Source organism: Terrapene carolina, unplaced genomic scaffold (assembly GCF_002925995.2).
Source record: "Terrapene carolina triunguis isolate 2854851 unplaced genomic scaffold, T_m_triunguis-2.0 Scaffold42, whole genome shotgun sequence".
Classification (NCBI taxonomy): domain Eukaryota; kingdom Metazoa; phylum Chordata; order Testudines; family Emydidae; genus Terrapene; species Terrapene triunguis.
The window spans coordinates 53,004,415-53,017,424 of NW_020664393.1; positions in this window are offsets into that span (position 1 = coordinate 53,004,415).

The following is a 13,010-nucleotide window of genomic DNA, read 5'->3' on the forward strand; positions in this document are numbered from 1 at the left end:
CTTTCGTGGGCTACAACCCACTTCTTCGGAAGTGGGTTGTAGCCCACGAAAGCTTATGCTCTAATAAATTTGTTCGTCTCTAAGGTGCCACAAGTACTCCTGTTCTTTTTGCGGATACAGACTAACACGGCTGCTACTCTGAAACCTGGATCTGCAAAGGATCCTGTATGGTGCTGAGCGCCTTCAACTTTAGTTCACTTCACTGGGAGGCGTTCAGTGGTTAACACGAGGCAGTCAACACTGCAGAACAGAACAACAGTGCAGGACAACTGGCCATCTTCCTGTTGTGCCCTTGGCCATCTTGGAATTCTTTCCTCTTATGGGAGAGCTCTCTAAAATATGTCTGTAATGTGTAGAAAGAGCAGTATAGAGTTATGGACATATAGCATTCTCTCTTGTACTTGGGTCAGTGTAGTTATTCTGCCCTGCAAATGATCCGTTGTGCTCTTTACACCTTCTACTCTCCTGCACGGAGTGCCACATGAGAGCTTTGCTCTGCAGAACACAGTGGGTTGCACAGTCCCCAGAATATGCTCTCTGCTTTGTGAACCCTTCCTCTGTGCCATTGAACATGTAATATTTCCTCTGCATTTCAGGGCTTTGTGCACCCACATAGAGAGCTGTAGGCTGTGGCTTCAGGAAGGCTCATGTGTCCCTGATTTACATAGCCTCTTCAGAAGTGATATGTATGTTATATGGCTGAAAGCTGGGCAGCTCCCAATGGGTTAATCATAGTCTCAAGAAACATTCTTCCCCAAAAAGTCCTCCTTTCCTAGAATAGTAGTAATTACTAATAATTGGAACACCGCTTTGGTCAACTTAATATACTGTCTATGCACACTCACATTATACATAATTTTGAAAGTTTATTGTGTCTAGTTTAAGATGAGGTATGATGTGAAGCTGTCAAGCGGTGCTGTTACCATAGCAACAGATAAATAATAATACAATCAACACATTAAATGATCACTTGGAAATATTTGTATTATTTGTTTAACAACTATTTCAAGATGTAGAATGGGATTACTTTGACCTCAAAAGATCACAACAATCTAATAAATGTGTATGGGTATAATTGAAATGTAATAGTGCAGGTGACACTTCCAGTCAACATCATAATCTTGTTCCTCATTATGATGTATCAAGTGTGAGTGGATTACCACAGTCTTCATTGCCTTGGCATGTACACAGTTCTTTTCAGGGAAGATTGTTCTAACTACAGACAGAGTTGATTTTCCCAAGTACTTTTTCATGGCAAGTTAACTCTGAGGTGTTCTAGGCTTTTCAGATGCTACACACTGCATATGAGACTCTGATTGTCCAGGGATAGTAAGTGACTTTGCCATGGTTCAGTGGTATTTCTTGTGATGCTGGACTATCTGCAGACTGTTCTTGAAATGCCACTCTAGCCTTTAATGGAAGGTATACAGTAGAGCCTCAGAGTTACAGCACCTTGGGAATGGAGGTTGTTCGTAACGCTGAACAAAATGTTGCGGTTATTCTTTCAAAAGTTTGACTGAACATTGACTTAATACAGCTTTGAAACTTTACTGTGCAGAAGAAAAATGCTGCTTTCCCTTTATTTTTTTTTTATTTTTTAGCAGTTACATTCAACACAGCACTGTACTATGTTGATGTTGTTGTTGTCTCTGCTGCTGCCTGTTTGTGTACCTCTGGTTCCAAATGAGGTGTGTGGTTGACTGGTGAGTTCGTAACTCTGGTGTTCGTATCTCTGAGGTCCTACTATACTTTCCACCAATGGTCTCTACATTGATGACTATACTATAATCTCCTTTATGGATGAAATTTCCTCCAGTATGAAGTGGTACAATTCCATTTGGAATACATATACGTCCCTGGAGTCTTTCTATTTCAATGTTTGCAGCACTAGTATTGAACTACCTCACCTCATCAGAATTGATGCAAATCCATGAAGGTGCAGTATGTCAATTACATTGTGAGACTCAAACTTATGGTGCAGCTATGTAGCAAAGCTTATATGAAATGGTGTGATCATTTTGGAGCTATTAAATACTCTGTACTCCAGTTGAGAGGCACATTCTTTAAATGTCTTCTGAAGGATGATACTCCTTGCTGGCTGAATTAAATGTCTCTTTATCTATCAAGCAAAGGACAAACTCCTGCATGAATTTGGGGCACAAAAGTAGTTGACCTCCTGTAAACTATAATCATCTGGTTTTGTATAACATTCTGGCACTTGCTTTTTGGCTATTGCAAACCAAAGGCTTGAAGTGGTATTGTACAAAATTGCTTGTTCACTTGAAAGCTGTTCATCAGGCTCACTTGCCTGAAGAACATCCATAAAACATTTGATGACTTAAGTTCCTGCTTCAGATTACTAGCAGTTTGTATAGCATCAGCTAATGTTGTTGCACTGCATAGAACAATGGTAGATTTGCCTTGTCCATGCTGTGCATGGAATGAAATTGCAGAACCACAGTGTTTCTCTAATCTTGTCTGTAATTTGCTACTGGAATAGCTTGTAGTTTCCACATGTGAAGGAAGTAGGGAGTTATATCTTTGTAGCAGCTTGGACAGGAGAAGAGCTTTCTTGTTGTATCATTGCATTTTATCAGCCGATTGAAGAGATACCATCTCATAAGGTGCAGTGCTTACAGTTGTAGTGTTACTAGATAGTTTTGCTTTAAGATATGTTTTACTCAAGTTGGAAAAAAGACACATTGACTGATAAACTGTATCCTAATTCTGTCCAGTGCTGATGGTTTTTCTAGTTTTTTGCATTTTAGTTTTTTCTTGACAAAACACATTATTCAAAGTTTGCGGAGAGTCTTCCTCTTTGATGTAAGTTTTAAGGAGCTTGTATCCTCCCTCTTTTCATATAATGTAATTTCCCTGCAGAGGTAAAATTCCCAAAGTATATTGTTAGCATTATCACCACCACCATTTTTCATTTTTGTACAAGCATACAGACTTGTGCTAAATTAGGTTGCGATTTTTGTTTAGTAGACACTTTGATTGAAGCCCAATATGATGCTGCTTATTATCTCTAACACGAATAATGACCTAGGCATAAGTGTCCCTGAATGGAAAAAGCTAGTTTATAGACTATTTCAAAGGTTAGAACTGCATGCATAGGCAATTAGAAATAAACACCTTCTACCTGGCAGACTAGGTGCTACATTATATGTACAAAAGATTACAAGTGGGGATGTTACATTAGGAATTCATGTACATTTATATCTGTGCACTCTGTAGTACAAACTATATGGGCATGCAATCCACTGCTACTGGTGCACAAGCTTCAGTGTCAGACTGATCTTTCAAGTTTCAATTGACAATATAAAAAGTGATTATAATCACTTGTGAGAAACTTTCACAATTAAGAATACTGCAAAATGTTGCTTTTTTGCCACATGCTAAACAGCTTCATCATTTTTGGAAAAAAATATACTTGCCCAAGCAAAGCCATCTTTAATACATTAACATTTGGTAGGTTTGGTCAATAAACATTACAAAAAGTATTGAAATGAATTTAAACTGTAGACATTGCAGTGTTTCTAGACCTGTGCAGAAAATGACAGTGTCATTTTGGGTATCATTTTACGTCGCCTAAAGAATCACAGCGCCACTTGACAACTCCATATCATACCTCATCTAAATGTAAATAAAAAGCTTTCATATGATGATGTGGGGGGGGGGGGGTATAGAGTGAGTACATTAAACTCCAAAAATATGCCCATTTCTGGACAACTGCTGCATGCCTAAGCTATTTGCTAATTATTTCCCTCTCTGCCAGTGCTCAGCTGTGCTAACTGGTGTGTTAAAGGGGTGAAGTTAAGGCTCTGCCCACTCCCTGCTCACCTATGTGAGAGGAGAAGTAGCTGCCTTGCTGAGGCTGTTCTCCTCCTTCCCTGCTCTGTGACCTGCATGGTGAGTAGCCCACACGAGAGTGGCATACAGTGATCTTGCCCTTAGGTGCCAACTGAGGAAAGCGTATAAGCATGTGCTTAAAATTAGCACATATAAGTCCTATTGTCTGAAAGTTGTGTGTACTTAAGTGCTTTCCTGAATTTGCAGAGAATAAATGGAATGATCTGGAAAAAAGTGATAAAGGAAACCAGCTAATGCACAGAAGACAATTATGCAAGAGTTCAGCTACAAATTTGAACAAAAGTAAAATGCAGAAACATGTCAAAACACTGGGGCAGGCAGCCAGCCAAAATGTCTGTCTGAAAATGTAGTTTCTTTGGTACTATTCAGCTAAAATATTTTATGTTTTGAGCTCCCCCAGAGTCTTTTTTTGACTTGAATGTCTTTTAGCTTTTGCCAGTGAAACCAGATAAAGGCCTAATGGATGTAGGCTGGGTGACTGGGCAGCAAAATGGCAGATGAAATTCAATGTTGATGAATGCAAAGTAATGCACATTGGAAAACATAATCCCAACTATACATATAGAATGATGGGGTCTAGATTGGCTGTTGCCCCTCAGGAGTGAGATCTTGGAGCCATTGTGAATGGTTTTCTGAAAACATTCACTCGGTGTGCAGTGGCAGTCAAAAGAGTGAACAGAACGTTGGGAATCATTAAGAAAGTGATAGATAATGGGACGGAAGGTGTTATATTGCCTCTATGTGGGTCCATGGTATGCCCACGTCTTGAATGCTGTGTGTGGATGTGGTTGCCCCATTTCAGGAGGGATGTGTTGGAATTGGAAAAGGTTCAGAAAAGGGCAACAAAAGTGATTAGGGGTACGGAACTACTTCTGTATGAGGAGAGATTAATAAGACTGGGACTTTTCAGCTTGGAAAAGAGACGACTAAGCGGGGATATGATTGAGGTCTATAAAATCATGACTGGTGTAGAGAAAGTAAATATGTGTTATTTTCTCCTTCTCATAACACACGAACTAGGGGTCACCAAATGAAATTAATAGGCAACAAGTTTAAAACCAACAAAAGAAAGTATTTCTTCACACAACACACAGTCTACCTGTGGAACTCTTTGCCAGAGGATGTTGTGAAGGCCAAGACTATAACAGGGTTAAAAAAAGAACTAGATAAATTCATGGAGCATAGGTCCACCAATGGCTATTAACCAGGATGGGCAGGGATGGTGTCCCTAGCCTCAGTTTGCCAGAAGCTGGGATTGGGCGACAGGGGATGGATCACTGGATGATTTTGTCATTCCCTCTGGAGCGCCTGGCATTGGCCACTGTCGGAAGACAGGATACTGGGCTAGATGGACCTTTGGTCTGACCCACTATGGCCACTCTTATGTTCTTAGCCCATCCCTCGCCTCACTCAGTTTATGATGCTGACATCTTTAAGTTTTAGCTTTCTGGAGATAATAATATACAAGCTGGCCTCCTTCTATGATTGTGATGGTACCTACAAAGGAGCCAGTGTCTCTCTTTTCTAGAAAACTTTACTCTTATGGTCATGTCCTACTGGCAAAGAGATCATGTGTGTCTCTGTTCAATATCACTGCTGATTTTTTTTAAAAAAAAGTCTATTCGGATGTTTATTCTAAAAGCTATTTCTATAGGAAAAGCTACACTATCTCTCACATTTTTATCCTTTTCTTAACGACAGAGAACAGTCACCATGCAAATCATTTACAGCATGATTAACAACTGCAAGCCATTTGATTACTGTGGTCGCCAGTTCCAGTGCTGCTTGTCTATTCACTACTTCTAATTGCTGGTGATATTGTAGTTTGCTGAGTAGATCTGCTTTTTGCAGTGCTGGACAAAAAAATGTGTGTGATTATGGCTTTGTAGCAAGAATTTTAACATATCTTAGAAGTTTAGCAGTGGCTGGTAAATATAAATGAGGGAATTCATAAAAAATGTATTACCTGTGACTTTCTAAATCTAATTGTGTTATGGTAAACTGAACACAATCAGCATTTCATTTAGAAAGAGAAAATCCTGTTTCAGAGGTTAGGGAAGATTCAATCTTAACAAAATGTCTGTGTAGAACCAAGATATAATATGACTATAACTGAATGATACATGCTTCAGTAGCATGCAAGGGCTTAGGAATTAATTAGTTTCATGTTTGCAATGGAGGAAAAAAATGAACCTTTAAAATCACAATTAAATTTTTGTTTTTAAAAACAAAGTTTTTTCCCAAGATGCTTGCAGGTATCAACTAGATCTCAAAAAAAACCAAAAAAACAAAAAAAACAAAAAACAGAAATTGAGCTACCAATGATTATGAAATCATTTCTCAGTTTTGGTTCATATGTTCTTTTTCAAGCCTTGAGTTTCAGGTTTCAGCAAACCTCAGATTGAAGATATCAGTCAGAATTGCCATTTTTAAGCTGCTATCTGGTAAAAGCCATGTAAACCCACAGTTTTCATGGTTACCTCGGTGTAATGACAGCAGCTGCATGGCAAAAATGTTCGTCCTTTCAGGAAATTGACAAAACCTGTTAATGTGACTGTCAGTCTTGACATATGTATGAAATATTTCATACAGATTTCAAAGGCTGATGTAACACTAAAGGCGAACATATCACGGGGGGAAATTTAAGGCCAGCACAAGGCATCTACACCACTTGACCCCAATCTTGTTCAATACGATTACCATTTCAGTAATGCCTAGGAGCCCCAGACAGGGACTGGATGTTTTGTTAGGTGCTGTACAAACACATGTAACCCCTCCCCCAAGTAGTGTTGCCAGGTGTCCGGTTTTCGACCGGACCTTCTGGTTGAAAAGGGAAACTGGCAGCATCCAGTCAGCTCAGCTGACCAATGTGAAAAGTCCAGTTACCTGCTGTACGCAGCCTCTGCCATCAGGGGTGGGAAGAGCAGCAGCTGCTGATGGAGCCTGGAGGAGCAGATCTGCTTAGCAGCTGCTGCTTTTCCCACCCCCCAGCCTGACAGAGAACTGGCTGGCTCCCAGACTGGGGTCCAAAGTAGGTACTGGCACCATCTGGGGGACGAGTGGGGGAGTAACCTGTCTGCCTCCCCCATGCTGCTGTGTCCCAATTTCCCCTCCCCAGCCTCTCGCTCCAGGGACCAACCCCCCCAACCCACTGTGTCCCAAATTCCCCACTCCAGCTCCTCGTTCCGGGTACTGACTTCTGACCACATTAGTGCCTCCCAGCCTAGCTCTGCAAGTGGCAGGTGAGTCTTGGGGGAGCAAGCAACGGGGGTGGGGGTGGAGAGCGAGTGATTGGGGGGGGGGATTGAGGGGGCAGGGCCTCGGCAGAAGAGGCGGGGCAGGGGTGTTTGTTTTCAGGGATTAGAAAGTCAGCAACCCTACAGGGCCGGCTCTACTATTTTTGCCACCCCAAGCAAAAAAAAAAAAAAAAGCCGCCCGAACTGTGCCGCCCCAAGAATGGATAGAATGCCGCCCCTTAGGATGTGCCGCCCCAGGTATATGCTTCCTCCGCTGGTGCCTGGAGCCAGCCCTGCAACCCTACCCCCAAGGTGTTCCTCAAGCCTTTTCCCTGCCTGGTGCTGGCACTTGCTACTTGGAGCAGCTGCTCCCCTCTCCTCATGTGGGCTGGGTCCTGGATTCTTTTTGTGATGCCTCTACACACTAGGTGATTCTTCACTGTGCCCAAGACACGAGGGGAAAATGACTAATGCTATTAACCAGGGCCGGTTCTATTGTTTTTGCCGCCCCAAGCAGTGTGCCGAATTGCCGCCACGGACGGCGGGGGCCGTCCGTGTGCCGTTAGGGCGGCACGCGCGTTTCCGCTTCGGTAGCAGCTTCTGTCTTCAGCCAGAAGACAGAAGCCGCCGAATTGCCACCGCAGGCAGCTGAACATAGAAGCTGCCGCCGAATTGCCTCCACCACGGAAACGCACGTGCCACCTTAACGGCACACGGACTGCCCCCGCCGTCCGTGGCAGCAATTCGGCGTACTGCAAGGGGTGACAAAAACACATGGACTGCCACCCCTTGCAGATTGCCACCCCAAACACCTGCTTGGAATGCTGGTGCTGGAGCTGGCCCTGCTACTAACCAGCAGGAATTGTAAGACCTGGTACGAAAGGCATGATAAAGTACATCAACACAAACCCCAAGAACAGAATGACACCCACCCCAAATAGGAGTACAACAAGAGGACTTTATTGACAGCAGGAAAATAAGATCGTGGGACGGAAAGGGTAAAGTTTAAGAAATCTGAACACATTCACAAATCAACCAGTTCCCCACCTCCCAGCACTCTCAACTCTTCCCAACCCTGAGCTTCCTTTCTGGCACCTTCTCAGTAGCCCACTGAGGATGAGTCTGGAGAGGAGTGCTACAGTGTTGTGAATGTTGTCCAGCTTAAACCTCACTGTATCTTTGCCCTTGGATGGGGCAGGGTCCTCTCCTGACTCCGTGGTCTGGAGTCCTGTAGAGGTCTCAGCTGGCTCAGTAGCTGGCACCAGGTCAGCTCTCCACCACTCTTGACTCTGGTCTCTGCAGGGCTGGAACTGCCTGACCCATGCACTACATCCCACAGCAATTTGTAGACTTCCTGCTTGGGAAGGGGAAGTTAATCAGACTCCCTGAGCTGTTCTGCTTTTCTCTTGCAGCCCCATCTCCATCCCCAGCTCAAATCTGAAAGCTGAGTCAGGGTCAGGCTGTCCCCTCCCACTGAGGGGGCTAAACAGCCCTGCCTCATCATTGGGCCAGCAAACTGCTTATCTAGAACATCCCATGCAATTCCTCCCTATTGGTCTCGGCAGGGGTTTCTTGTCCATTCTGACCCTACCCCTGATTCCAAGCATGCTGGGAAATGTCACAGGGCTTTGATAGCCATTATTGTCCATAGTCCCTCAGGTAGGCCCACTAGAGGCTCAGTCTGGAACTCTAAGAGCTCAGCTAGCGAATTCCAAGTAGGGGTTACACACCGAACAAAGAAGATGGCTTCTACCATGAAGAATTTGCAGTCCAGGATGAGAGACAACACATGCCTACAAGAAACAGGCCAGCGAAGCATCAGATAATGGTGAGACAATTATGAAGAGCAAGATAAGCAATTGTCACATTAAACATGTTTGTAAACATTTACAGGATCAAAACTACAGGGATTAAAGTTATATGAGAGTCTTGGGCTGGTCCTCTGCATATGGTGAATTTCACCCACAATGAGAAAAGAGAATGTTGACAATGGAGACAGGCAGGAGGGAGTCTTGCATAGACAGCTATGGTGCAGAACAATATTCATTCTATTCCTAACAGATAGCTGGAAGCGTGTGTGTATTAGAAGATTAAAATGCCTCACACTGGTAGACTAGGCAAGTACAAATTCCCTTGATCATTGTATTATTATTAGCAGTCACCTAAAATAGATATTTTCTATTGCCCATATAGTATCAATAGATATATGCTGGTTTACTCTGGTTTAGGATCCATCCCTTGTTAATTTTTGCAATTACAAACAGATTTTATGGGGACATTCTGTGTGCATTGTTATAGTTAATGGATGACAAGTGCAAATCCCATTTTCTCTTTTCAAAGGCAGGGTCAGCTCTCTGACCAGTAGCGGAGTATTGTAAGACAGCATGGAGCCCCAGTGTAATCCAGAATGAAGACATTGTGCCTCATTAGCTCCACAGGTATTTCTGTTGATGGTTTGTAGTTGCCTTTGCAGTATTTCACATGGTTAGATTGTTCTGTGCTGCTCTGCCCTCCGGACCCTTATTTTCCTTTGACTCATCATTGATGCGGAGAAGCTTTATGCTGCTGGAGAATAATAACACCTTACATTTAAATAACCTCTTCAGGCTCAGCAGATCACCAGATTATTTTTAAAGTATATCCATGGGGATCATTTCACCCACTCAAGTGCAGCCGGTTATGATACTGGTTTTAGTGTTGTGGGACCTGTTCCCTGGGAGCTGGACAGGTTCTGCCCATTCATTTCATATAGGCCGCTATGGATAAAATTTCCAAAAGTGTCTATGTGGCTTAGGAGCCTAAGTTTCATTTTCAAATGGGACTTAGGCACCTAGGGCTGGATTTACACAGTTACTTTGCTGCCTAAAGAGGCAGATAGGTGCCTTGTGGGATTTATAAAAGCTCCTAAGCAGGTTAGGTTCTTAACTCCCATTGACTTCAAGTCGGGCCCTTGGGAGCCTGTCTCATTGACTTTCAGGGAGACTTAGACTCCTAAGATACTTAGGTGCTTAGGAAATTTTTATCCTATAAAACTATCAAAGTCAATTTTGGGCATGATGGCCCAGTTCCACAAAGGTACTTACATGCCTAAGTCCTGTTTTTAGATGCCACAGCTGTGACAAATAGGGGGGTTTGTCTATACCATTTCTGCCTGATGGATGATATTATGAAATCGTATCATGAAATTCCTGTGTCATGGAAAACTTGTATGTATGTGGATCCACCCTGAGTTAACAGGATTGTCTCATGTCTCTGCCAGGCCAGAGTGGCACTGAACAGTCATCTGTTTAAAATAAAACACCTTAGGACAGTAGGTTTGCTCTGGCTGGGAGAAGACACTTCCTCCTCTTGTCTGAAGGGACAGGGTTTCACAGCAGTGGGAAATTACCAAAAGGTAGAACAAAAGAAGCAGGTGACCCCAGCAGGAATCTATAAAGGGACTCATAAGGGGGAACTTGGGGAGAAAGCCATTTTGCACCTGACAAAGATGAAGGCTTCTGCAGGGTGAGGAAGGTTGCTACAAGGCCAAGGTAGGCAAGGGGACAGAGGAGCCTGCCTGCCTGCTGGATGGAACACATCCTTGACAAAATCTGAACTTTCTTGCAAATTCTGGAGGCGAATGGAAAAGGTCACTATTTTAACTGGTAGGAAAGTGCTGATTCTGCTAGGTGCTGATCACTCAGCCCTGATCCAGCCAGCACTTAAGTGGGTGCCTAACTGTAAGCATGTGAGTAATCTCGTCGAAGTCAATGAAACGACTTGTGAGCTGAAAGCTAGGCATGTGTTTAATTGCTTCCCTGGTCCAGGGCTAGAGTACTCAGCTCTTTGCAGGACTGAGCCCAAGATGAGCAAACAAAGCAAAAGATGAACTTGTAGAATACAAAAATCAACACTAAAATCTTGCGATGCTTATGTATATTTTATGTAAACAAAAAAATACTGCTAGAAGATTCAACAGTTTCAATTATATCTACTCACTGAGTTTGCTATCATAGAAATTATTTAACTTCAGAATCATAATGTTTAAGTAATTACTTATTCTAATTACTTTCGGCAATGAAAGATATTTATACCTTTTTAACAGCAAATCCGTAATTAGCATATTTTCATTAATCAAAAAATGAATAATTTACAAGCACAGATGAATTATTCTAAACGAGGCTTTGTCTGCAAGGAGCAGCGCACCCAGTTTTGCCATGTAGCTTATTGAGCGTAAACCCCTCAGTTTTTTTTATATGCACTATTGTCACCAAGGGAAGGTAATATCCTCCAGTTGGTACCTATATGTAACATTCATTAATATAAAGGGCCCAACTCTCTGCCATGTCCCGCACCCTTCAGTTATGATTCTCTGCATCAGCTCTGGCACTGGTTAGAGCTGCCTATAGGCTGCTCTACACTGCTTCAACTGGCATATGGATTGCTGGAGTTTGGTGAATTGGCTGAATCTCAATCTAGGGGTATCCTTAATTTAGGAGTTATGGGCCAAGCTACAAAATTCACATCAAAACAGTTCCTAGACTCCTCGACCAGACCAGAGCTACTATGTATTAAGCACTGTACAAACATATTTTGAGTGTAAATGACAGTCCTTGCCCCTCAGAGTTTACTATTTTAAGCACAACTTTAAGCTGAGAGATCTGAACACATGGGAGGATTGAGCCCATTGCCAGATTGAAATGAGTGGAGCTATGTCAATTTATGCCAGAGAATCTGGTTTATCGTTTATTAAATATACAACTGAATATAATGTGAATCACAAAAGGGCCAGATAATGATCTCAGTTACACCAGTATAAACCCAGAAAAACATCACTGGCCTTGATTCTGTTCTAGTCATCATTTGATACTGGTGTAATCAGTTGGTTTATATGAAGTTACACTAGCATAACACTAGGTAACAGGATGGAGAATTAGGCTTGTTGATGTAATTGGGATCAGGTGTAACATGAAGTGGGAGGAGTTACTCTAGATTTACACTGGTGAAACTGAGATGAGAATCTGACTGAAAAGCTGCAGTAAATCACTGAGGTCAGCAAATTAATATTATCCTTTTGTAGAATAGAATAAAATAAAACTAGACCACTTAATTTGCTTACTGGTTCATTCTAAGGGCTTGTCTACACCTACAATGCTGCAGTGGCACAACTTAGTGAAGATGCTATCTACACAAATGGGAAAGCTTCTCCCATCGGGGTAGGTATTCCACCTCCCCGAGAGACTGTACTATGTCGACAAGAGGAGCCCTCCCATCAGTGGTGCAAGTGGAATCCATTTCTTACCAGTACGGGGGGGCAGCAGCTAACGGGGGGGCACATGACCTCCTCACGTGACCCTCCCCACCCCTGAGCGATGTAGTGATACCGACATTGTTAGCGTAGACCAAGACTAAATGCCTCTAGATTAAGTGCTCACAACTGAGAACTCTGTCAGCAGCAGGAAATCGGTCTCTGAAAGAAGCATGTAAAAGATCCTTTGTTTACTTACACTACTATGCAGGGCCGGCTCCAGGGTTTTGGCTGCCCCAAGCAGCCAAACAAAACCAAAAAAAAGCCGCGGTCGCAATCTGCAGCGGCAATTTGGCGGGAGGTCCTTCTCTCCGAGCAGGAGTGAGGGACCGTCCGCCAAATTGCCGCCGAACAGCTGGACGTGCCGCCCCTCTCCAAAGTGGCCACCCCAAGCTCCTGCTTGGTAAGCTGGTGCCTAGAGCCAGCCCTGCTACTATGTAACTTTCTGTAAATTGCTGCTTGTTGGCTAGTCCAGGCTCTGTAACAGTGGGCACAGGGAAGAAAGGGGAAGAGAGTGATGCTGAGTTCACCACACAGCAGGACACTCATCAGGGTCTTAATGTGCAAATAGAAGGTGAATAGAGGTGTCTCAATGTTTTCCTTTGAGTTGTGGC